This window comes from Electrona antarctica (assembly GCF_951216825.1).
Source record: "Electrona antarctica genome assembly, chromosome: 17".
Lineage (NCBI taxonomy): Eukaryota > Metazoa > Chordata > Actinopteri > Myctophiformes > Myctophidae > Electrona > Electrona antarctica.
The window spans coordinates 41,858,550-41,869,999 of NC_136798.1; the positions used below are offsets into that span (position 1 = coordinate 41,858,550).

Genomic DNA, 11,450 nt, shown 5'->3' on the forward strand with positions numbered 1-11,450 from the left:
GAAGTTTCTACCATGGTCTGAAGGAATGCGGCTGGGGACTCCGAACAGGTGGAACCAGTGTTTGACCAAGACATCTGCCACCGTGCTCGCCCGCTGGTCTCTTGTTGGTATAGCTTGTGTAAATTTGGAAAACACGTCTGTGAGGACTAGGACATTTTCCCGTCCATCACTGGCTGGCTCTAGTAAGGTGAAGTCCATAGCCAGTAGCTCGTTGGGTCGAGATGCCTGGAGGCTTCCTCTGTATGCCTTGATTCGAGGGCCTTCTTTTGCTAGCATGCACCTCCCACAGCTACGGCACCAATGTTCAATGTCTTTAGCCATACCTGGCCAGTATCCACGATCCCGTGTCAACTGTAAGGTGCGGTCAACGCCCTGGTGTCCGTGGCCATCATGCACGCTCTGGAACACTTTTTCTCTAAGACACTGGGGTAATAGTATTTGGAATAGTTATTTACCACCTCCGGGGGGGTAGATCTTCCGATACAGCACTCCGTCTCTCTCCACCAGGCGTCCCCACTGGCGAAGTAGCTCCCTACTCTCCTGGCTCAGATGTTCATGTTCCTCTCGTCCGGGGGTCTGTCCTTCCTTCCAGTACTTCAACACCGGGCTAATGACGGGGTCTTGCTTCTGTAAAGATGCCAATTCAAGTTGTGAAAACCCTGGCATAGCAGCCATCTCACGAATGTGAGTTTCCTGGAAGACAGAGGAATCCGACGGTGGGTGGCGTGGGGCTGGGGGAACTTAGCCTGGCTAATAAGCCAGACTAATATCACACAACACTGTCGCGGTATATCAGTCTGGGCTGGCTCCACTTGGATTTCATTTCCCGGGGAACATTTTCTCTTTGACGCAATTGGTCAGAGCTACTGTCAGTCAAAAGTCTCAAGCATTGAACGTCACTGTACCAAAGCCCGCCTATATTGCATACCGTGTCCCGATTGGTCCGACCTGTTCTCTGCTGTAGGAAAGAGGCGTGCTACTGAGCCTCGCCAGACCGTAATCCGCTGGTAGGCAACTTTTTTTTGCCAACGGCTGATTCGGTCTGGTTTATTAACCAGGCTAGGGGGAACTTCCATCCCAGTGGTGAACCGGTCAAGGTACTGTCTGGATAAAGCGTCAGCATTTCCATTACTACGACCTGGACGATATTCTAAGGTGTAGTCGAAAGAGGCCAATTGAGAAGCCCATCGCTGCTCCAGTGCACCAAGCTTGGCCGTTTGGAGGTGCCGGAGAGGGTTGTTATCTGTGTAGACAGTGACTTTGTTGCCTAGGAGGTATTCTCTAAACTTTTCAGTAACAGCCCATTTAAGAGCCAAGAACTCGAGCTTCATGGAGCTATAATTATCCATGTTTCGCTCAGTTGGCTTAAGTCCTCTGCTCGCAAAGGCTATCGGCCGGCGCTGCCCATCATGGTCTTGTGAGAGTACTGCGCCCAATCCACCATGGCTGGCGTCGGTCTCAAGAATGAAAGGCTTTTGGAAGTCTGCATAAGCCAGGACTGGGGCTGTAGTCAGACCTTCCCTCAGCGCAAGGAATGCATGCTCGCAGCGCTCATCCCAGAAGTCTGATAGGGGGGTTTTAGGGGTCTTACCCTTCTTGTTGGGCCCACTCAACCTTGCCACCAGGTGATGGAGGGGAGCTGCTAGCTTGGCAAACCCCTCCACAAACCTTCTATAATAAGAGGCAAAACCAAGGAAGGAGCGTAACTCGGCCAAGTGCGAAGGCCGCTTCCACTCCCGCACAGCAGCCAACTTCTCTGGGTCGGTAGCTACCCCCTGTTCGGAGACAACATGGCCAAGGTACTTTACTTCCTTTTGGAAAAAGTGGCATTTGGACAGTTTTACCTTCAACCCTTGTTGGTCAAGTCGCGAGAACACTTCTTCTAAGCGTCCCAGGTGTTGGTGAACTGTAGATGAGAAAACAATGATGTCATCAAGATATAACAGGACCGACTGGAAACGTTGGTCCCCAAACATGCGCTCCATTAAGCGCTGGAAGGTCCCGGGCGCATTGCATAAACCAAAGTGCATCCGGTTAAATTCGAATAGCCCAAAAGGAGTGCAAAATGCTGTTTTGGCCCGATCAGCTTCAGCCATTGGCACCTGGTTATATCCACTTGCCAAGTCTAGGGTGGAAAACCACTTTGCTCCAGTTAAGGCGTCCAAGGACTCTTCAATTCTTGGAAGTGGATAGGCGTCCTTCCGTGTCTTCGCGTTCAGTTGCCGGTAATCAACGCACATACGCAGCCCTCCTCCCTTCTTCATCACCAGCACAATGGGGGAAGAATAGGGGCTGCAACTCTCTCTGATTACTTGGCTATCTAGCAATTGCTTAATGTGTGCCCTGACCAGTGTTGTTCAAGTTACTTTTAAAAAGTAAAGAGTTATAGTTATAGTTACTTATCTAAAAAAGTAACTTTTTTTAGATAAGTTACTTTACTTTACTTTATGAAAGTAACTTGAAAAGTTACTTTACTTTACTTTAAAAAATAATAATATAAAAAACGATTTAAAAGAAGGTTTTTTGTTCTGCCGCACAGTAAGAGAAAAGACAACTCCCTCCTAACATTATGAAATGTAGTGGAACAATAAAACATGTTCAGAAATTTTGACAGGCATTGTAGCCTCAACTTGCCTTCAAAACAAATAATAATAATCAAATAAAAAATGAGTCCATATAGGCCTATTTGCAGTGGTAGAGAGATATTCTAATTCATCAAATGTATTTTTGAGCTCATCTTCCATTTTAGAATATTCACTGTTCAGGTATTTGGAAAATGTATTTCTGCACATTGGCCCTGCTTTCACTAGTATTTTGCTGACCGGTGACTCCACCGTTGAGGGGAAGCATTTCCTCAACAACATACCTGGCAAGTGGCAATCATTTTGTCAAGTTGACTCTTGGTAACATGCCTCTGTGGCGATTTAAAATCGATCTTTGTCTGTTTTGGTGATGTGAGGCAGCCTAGCTCATGGACTGATTTAAGATGCTTTCTTAGATTTGCATTGTGGACAAATGCTTTCTGTCCGCCACATAATTAGCATTTTCACCTCAATGCTTTTCTGGGGGGGAGAGGGCAGCCCTGGCTATCACTGTGCCCTGGGAGGTGGCCACGGGTGCCCGGTTGCATGCAACGGTGTGCAAGGCTAACGCACGGCTAACGTCTGGCACTGTGCGAGCAGTCTCGTATTCCTGCGCAGGAGGGACGCAGCAGTAATAATAAAGGCAGTACGGGGAATCGAATCACACACAGCGGGGACACTCCATGGCATGTTAAAACATTTCCTTGACCCGCAAGTACTCAAATAATGCTTGTATTTCCAACCCACAAAGCATCCGATCTCTCTGTCATCCGTATTTGCCATTGTAGCGTGTGGCGATAATGTTCGTTCAACCGGCGTTTTCTGTTTATGCGTTACGAGGGTTTGTGTGTCTGAGTTTAGATCTGTTTACCACAGCCATACGAAAGACCCGCCCTACTCTGTCAGACTGTCTCTGATTGGCTTACCCTGAAATCTGTCCCTACGTTAGCCAATCAATGACCTCTTCTGCGACATGCTTTGTTCTGTTAGGGTGCGTAGCCATGTGGGCTCAGAGGCTAGTATGAGAGCACAAACGAAACTGTCAACACCCCACAGTACAACACAGAGAGCGGCGCGCTCTCTCAGCAGCAGTCAGCACAGAGCCTGTATGACAGACTCACGGCGCTGTATGGGGACACTTTTCACTTGGATCATACGCTGACATAATAACGCTATAACGCGGGTAACGCTCGGACAATAACTATAAGGGCGTTATGGAATAGGGAAATGTAAAGCCTCCGTTACAAGTTACTGCAAAAAGTAGCGCCGTTAGGTAACGTAACGTGATGTAAGGGCGTTAGTTACAACAATGGCCCTGACTGCCTCATACTGTGAAGGGGGAATACGCCGGTAGGGTTGTCTTACTGGTGCCTCTTCTAACAGTGGGATTTCATGGGTAATAAGGTTAGTACAGCCTAAGTCACGCTCATTTTTAGAAAATACATGCTGGTATTTAGTTAGTAACCGCCTAGCCTCAGCCGTGTCACTGGGATCGAGGCCAGGAAAGTTAAACTGTTGTACATCGCTCGCAACATTACTGTCAATGTGCACCGACTGCACTGAAACGAAAGCTGTACATTCTCTTGTGGACTCATCTAAAGAGAGTTCAACATGTGGTGCATCACCAGTTACAACGTCCCTTTCTTCAACCACTTGTACCGTTCCTATCACTCTACGTGGCACTAGCCACACATCAGACTGTCCTACATTAGTGATAGGGGCATGAAGGGTACCTCTCTCAGCATGGACTAATGCAGGGGAGACGAGCAACCCATCTGGGAGGCCAACGTCCAATGGGTTCCAGCAAAAACTCCATAGGTGGGACCTGGGGACAAGTAACAGGGATCATGGAAAGGGTTCCAGCAGCAATACATATGGGGCTTTTACCCTGAATCCTAACTTTAAATGCAGAGGAGGAACTTACTATGGCTTCCACCCTCTCACAGTGACGAAAGGCCAGTTTCCATGCCACAGCAGCAGCCTGCAAGGTGGGACTCTGAAATAGGTTGGTGCCATGCTGTGCAAATAGCCCCCGGTAACAGTCAATGATAATGTTCATGCCAAGAATACCAGGTGTAGCCCTCTTACGATTAGTGAGGACACCCACCGGTGGATCTTTTACAATCAGTATACCCATACTAGGCAAACACGTATCTAGCACTTTTACATCCAGCTCAATGTAGCCTAGATAAGGTATGTCCAAACCATTTGCTGCTTTGAGACCCAGCCACCTACAATCATGCAGTTCACGTTTAGACAGGTGCGAGAAATGTTCATGAAAGCAGCTTTCGGTAATGGTGGTGACCATGGAGCCTGTGTCTAATAAGCAGGGAACATCCACACCACCCATGGGCACCACCACCACCGAGCAGGGTCCAATCAACTTGCGAATCGTTTCTTGGGGTACAGTATTGGAGTCGGGAAACCCCCCTCCCAGTGTGTGACTCTGCACACTGGAGGGTGCTAGTTTCCCGACGGCATAGTCGGAGCAGGGTCAGTGCTATTCTGTATGGGTGAGTTCCCCTGTGTGCAGTAACGAGCTATGTGACCTGGCTGCGTACATTTAAGACAGATGGGTCGGCCGTCAGGGGCTCGTTGGTACCTGCTACCCCGGGAGAAAGATCTCTACTCGCTCCCCCACCAGAATCCAATCTTTGTGTAATTCAATCCAATTGGGCTTGTTGTTTGATAAACATGCTCTTAATTTAATTCTGCCAGTTCGGATTCACCTATTCCAACTGATTCACTAGTGGCAGTGGCCTGAGCTTCGCATGTTTGAGGGAGGGGGCGTACATACTTTTCTCTGGTGGGTTGGCCCTCCTCAACCCATCGGATTGCTTCCTTACGGACGTCGAGTAGAGACAGCTCTCCATTTTGCCTCACCATCCTCTTTAGCTCTCTACGCAGCATATGGTCTCGTACGTTTTCGCAGAACTGGTCTCTTAGCAAAGTCTTTGAATTGGACATAGCTTGAGGTTCACACAATGTCACTCGTTCCATTAACATCATAAGTGCATGGGAGAAATTGCAGTGATTCTCCTTCCTTCTGCTTTCGGTCAAAGAACTTCTGTTGTAACGACACATATGATTTTGAACACCCATAGACTTCCTGTAATATTGCAATAATCTGCTCAGAATCCTCCCTTACCCTTTGATCTCTAAATTGAATTTCGGTACGAGCAGCACCTTCCAAATGGTCGTACACAAACAATGCTTTGTCAATGGTAGACATGTGCTTTGCCCTTAAACAACCCTCCACCTCCTCCACCCACTCATCCACAGTTAACACTAGCGCGTCGGAGCGGTCAGGCTGACCGATTTTGAAATTTTGAAGTGGATTTTCTTTGCCCATGAAGTCCTGAGAAAGTTCCCCTTGCATGACTTTTTCTAAATGTTCGATTCAAACCATCTCTGTTTTTTTTTTCATCTGAAACGTTTTGGAAATATGATTTTAGACATAATTCTACTAAAATGTCTGCTCTTTTTCGGTCCGTGGGACCGCTCTTAGAGCCCTCACCCTTTCTCCCCCACAAGCAGTGCTGTTCACACCTCCCTCCCGGCTGGAGACGGGCATTGTTCAAGCTAATGTGTCATTTACATTCCAACTACTTCCACATGTAGGCAAATTTACATTACAAACTTACATAAACTAAATGTTGTTTTAGATGTTATATTTGTTATATGCGGTTTGCAGAAATAACGATGTCTGACTTTATTTCTCGAAACGGAAAAATAAATATGGTGTGTGGTATTGTTTCCACCAAGCGCATAGCTCAATAGATATAAATACATGTTGACTATACACGCCATCTTTAGCATAATTATGTTGGAATAATAAAGTTTATAGCATTGTGACTATGTCGCGCATATTCATTTCATATATCAGCGCATCAAAAATATGGTGAAATATGGTGTGTTGACTGACTGGCGTATTGTTTCCACCTATCTATTGAGCATAGCTAAATAAATACATGTTGACTATACACGCCATCTTTAGCATAATTATGTTATAATTTATGTTCATGGATCCAAGTAAACAGACATTGTTTTTTTTTTACTTTATTTTTCGGAGGGCACGCTAAACGAACAGTGTAAAAATGACATCAATGACATGAATCATTCCAACGCGATAGACCTCCCTCCCTATAATGTTTCCCCTCTATATAAAAATGACAATATATAACGCTAATGTCGTATTTCTCTGTGTGTGCCTGGCTCTGGCTGTGTTAGCCTATTTTATTGTCTCAATACAAAGTTGTACAGTGCTTGCTGCGCAAGGGTAATTAATTATAGTGTCATGTGAGCGCTATATTGAATATATAGCGCTCACATCGTCACTATAATTATAGTTTGGTAAACTGAAATGAAAAAGAAAATAACTTGAGTTGTCCTGTCAAATATATATAGGCTAATATGTGCGCAGCATTATATAGAAGGCTAGCCGCTCCCAAACTCCCAACTCCTTTGTCTGTAAACTTTTCTGATTTGCACGCACGCAAGCACAGCTTTCCTTTTTTTGGCACAATCAATCAAATATATATTAATTACATCGATGTTTCCCCCTCTATATAAAATGACAATATATAACTAATGTCGTATTTCGTCTGAGCAATGTGCCTGGCTCTGGCAATAACGTGTGGTAGCCTATTGTATTGGCTCAATACAAAGTCGGACAGTGTTTGCTGCGCAAGGGTATTCAATATAGCGCTCACACCGTCACTATAATTATAGTTTGGTAAACTGAAATAAAAAATAACTTGAGTTGTCCTGTCTAGTTGAAACTTCTGCCTTGAATTCTTTGGAATGTAACATTTAGAAGACAATGGCAAGCCGTCAACGGGTGCAGAGAGAGGTGTGAAGATCATTAGACAGTGGGGGAGAGAATGGCCAATCAAATAGCACGAAAAACACCGGTCAGCCTGACCGTTAGCCGTCATAGTAGTAGTGCATTTTTTTCAGACATCCTAGTGTTAAAGCCCCAGCAAGTAAAGACCCTGAAAATTTGGGGCATTTCCGCTCCCTAGAGAGGTAAACAGTCTGTTCTCTTCTCTGTGGGGGTGCATTGTTAGAAGGGTCAGATATTTGGTCTGACACTGAAAGTCTCTCAGCTCGACCTGACATTCTTTAATTTTCAGTTCGAAGCTGGGCCATCTCTTCCCGTAGTCTCTGGAGCTCTTCATCCATAGCGACCGCAGTTGACTGTGCCAACCGCTGTTCTTTAAAAAAAATAAAAAATAAAAACCTGCTATGCTGCTACTAACAAATGCCAATACAACGTACAATTCTCCAACCGACCAACAATAAGTCCTGCCGACTACGCCAATTGTAACCAGATGGAGTCGCTACGTACTCCTAATGTCACAGTGATACTACGCCACTCCCAATTACAGGGTGGGAGACCCGGAATACATATGAAGGTAAGTGTTCAGTTGAGTGACCAATAATTGTCGGTTGCTTCATGGGAATATAACTTTATTCGGAGAAAGTACAGAGTATTGACATTTCCTTTAAAACGTATATTCACTATTCACAGTATTGACATTTCCTTTAAAACGTATATTCACTATTCACAGCGTTACCAATAAAAGGTTATCAAGTCTTCCACTACACAGATAAAAGGGATTTGAATCAATTGCACTAGGATGCACTCAGTTCCTATGTCCATAGACACACAGTTAAGCACTGCAAAGAAACACAATATCACTCAGAGCCAAATATGGTTGGCATTAAACACTGCAAAATAATACTAAAAGGCTAAAAGCCAAAAAGAACACCACACTGTAAAAAGGGACAGTAGTCCTTGAGTGCAACTCTGCAATATAATCCTTGAACCAATATATCCGTCTTTGGCGGTTAACTAGTTAACACTTTGGTTAGAGCAGTAAAAGTGAGGACCATTATAAAACACCACTTGGGCGTGATCTAGTACAAAACAAAAATAAAAACTATAGCAGCATAGACTTGAATTCAAAACAAAAATATAAAGAACAGCGGTTCACAGTATGAGGTCCAATCTGTAATGGAACACAAACCTCAAGTTAAAGTGCTTTCATGGTTGTACTCAGACTCAGATTCTGAGTACAACGCTGATGTAGCCAAACAATCATACATGTCATGCATTAAATGTACTTTGTACTGCTAATTAGCACATACCCTGTTAAGGTGATCAGGGCATCCAGGTTGTTGGTAAAACAGTCAGTGTTTGCTCGGTCGGGACACCGTCTGTGTAACATAAAACATATCATGAGGACTTGCATTTTACTTGTAACAAAGACTGCTATGCTGTCGCAGTATGGACGCAAGCCTACCTCTAAACTCTGGTGTGTAGGCTTACACACACACACACACACACACACAACGGACACCACGTTAGCCAGGCTCTTGTCAGTGTATTACTGGGTAGAAACACCGTCTGTGTAACAAACGTATCATGAGGACTCACACGTCATTCATCAAACACAAACTTTTATGCTGTCACAATACGGACGGAAGCCTACCTCAAGACTCTGGTGTGTACACACACACACACGCACACACATTAGCCGGCTCTTGTTCGCCGCTGCGTCTAACAACGAGACAAGCATTTGCATAATTAACTGGGAGACAATTTAACGTAACGGCTCGTTTGTGCTGTTGCAGTATGAGGCAAGCCTACCTTGGTTTCTCTGAACGGTGTACACACACACACACACGCTGACAGGGCTGTCTACTAGAGCTCCACAGTTTCTGACGAAGAAAAATAATAAAGCATAAATAAACTGGAGGTTGTTGACATAAATCAACCTAGAGACAGGTAACCCTATATTAGTAAAACCAAGAGCTTACCTCGATGCTACAAGCACAAACAAAACACCACCCAACAGCCTGACTGGAACAGGAAACAACCTGGGTAAAACACCGCCTATTCCCTATGCCTGGCCAGCTACCCTATATGCTGAGCTGAGGGGGTGGTGCTATGAAACGTATTGGTTCCCAGTCCCACTGATTACACATACCTGTTACCATACCTGTTACCGTACCTGTTACCGTACCTGTTACCTTACCTGTTACCGTCTCTGTTACACTCTCTGTTACCGTCTTTGTCTTTACCACAAATTATCGATAGGACCTACTGGCAAAGTATATGTCATGTTTTTGCAGTACACAGTAATGTTTTACCTTGTAAATAAAGTACATTAATACATTGACTCTGTCGGATGCATAGGCCTACTTTAAATGATTAACGGAAAACAATGATGCTCCAAATAATTTATTTTCAAAAATAGTAGAAATAGCCGGTGTACAAGCTAACAATCTGTCACGCTGTGACGCTTTATGGAAGTATATTTTCAGCTAACTCACAAACAAGGTTCTCGATGATTTGAATCATCGGAAAAAGTAAGAGGTGGAATAATCATTTATGAGATGATGAATAGACTGTTCGACCATAGCCTACGACCTACGTAGTAAACAAACACAAACCAGGGAAATGTGGTCTTGTGTGATTCCATGAATTTGTCCAAAAAACCTGTGTGTGTGTGTGTGTGTGTGTGTGTGTGTGTGTGTGTGTGTGTGTGTGTGTGTGTGTGTGCGTGCGTGCGTGCGTGCGTGCGTGCGTGCGTGCGTGCGACGTGCGTGCGTGCGTGTGTGTGTGTTTTGATTGATTGATTGAAGAATGTATTAACAGTTTGCAGAATTACAGTACATTTCAAGCACAAACTCAATACAAAGGCTGTTAACTGTGAGTGGACGACCCAATTAAGCATTGCACTTGTTTCCAATAGGGTCCACCATGTTCAAATCATCAAAACATTTAGAGACGTACAAATAGACACTTCTATAGACAGAACAGGAATTTATCATAAAGGAGGTAAAAAGGGAAAAGAAACATATACAGTGAGGGGAAAAAAAGGGGTGGGCGGTGGGGGGGATTCACGTTCAGCTCCGTTAATTAGTTTTTTTTCCTTGGAGGAGCTGCGTTGGGTCCCCAAGTCGGCTCCGTGGCCGTACCTTGAGTTGGCTGTGTGGCCGTGACCGTCTCTTGTGTTGTCCTTGCGTTGGGTCCCCAAGTTGGCTCAGTGGCCATACCTTGAGTTGGCTGTGTGGCCGCGACCGTCTCTTGTGTTGTCCTTGCGTTCGTGTTTGAGGGATTCCGATTTTACAGGGGCCAGTTTCGAATTGCAGCCGTCCGTAGGTGCCCTTTGAGAGCGGTTTTGAAAGAGTCAAGGGATTCGCATGTCTTAATGACAGTTGGTAGGGCGTTCCACATTTTGGTGGCATAGGAGCGAAAAGAATTTAGTCCCTTGTTTGTGCCGAATCTGGGTTGTACATGGTTCGTTGCACTCCCTCTGGTGTTGTGGGTGTGGACTTCGTTAACATTAAGGAAGTATCTAGACAGGTACATGGGTATCTTGGTGGTGTATCGAATCTTGTGGACCAGACCCATTGCAAGATGCTGTACTCTGTCGTCGACCCTAAGCCATTCCAGCCTGTCGAAGTGGGCAGGGGTGAGGTGGGTTCGGGGGGCTAGGTCAAGTAGGAGCCTGACCAGTTTGTTTTGGGAAGTCTGGAGCCTGGTTTTAAGGGCCTTTGAGGTGCTGTGGTACCAGGAGGTGCATGCATAGTCAAAGAAACCCTGTACAAGGGCTCCTGTTAAGGTCTTCAAGGTGTTTTTGTTGACCAGTGAGGAGATCCTGTAAAGGAATCTTGTTCTATGGTTGACCTTTTTGATTACGTTGGTGGCCATTTTATCACCGGAAAGATTAGCCTCCAGGATGGAACCTAGGTGTCCTGCTGATAGGTCTTGATACAGCATCTCTACTGGAGACTGTAGGTGGACCTCTCTCTCTCTTTCTCTCTCTCTCTCTCTCTCTCTCTCGCTCTCTCTCC

The 11,450-nt window shown here is 45.2% G+C and overlaps 1 long non-coding RNA gene across 1 annotated transcript; it reads right to left on the bottom strand.

Moving 5' to 3' along the window:
* Positions 1-8,737: 8,737 nt before the first annotated feature.
* LOC306940982 lies at positions 8,738-9,310 on the bottom strand. The gene is made up of 3 exons (XR_013792091.1): positions 9,238-9,310; positions 9,080-9,147; positions 8,738-8,804 (listed from the first exon to the last, which is right to left on the bottom strand). It is a non-coding gene; the product is annotated as an uncharacterized lncRNA (long non-coding RNA).
* Positions 9,311-11,450: the final 2,140 nt, after the last annotated feature.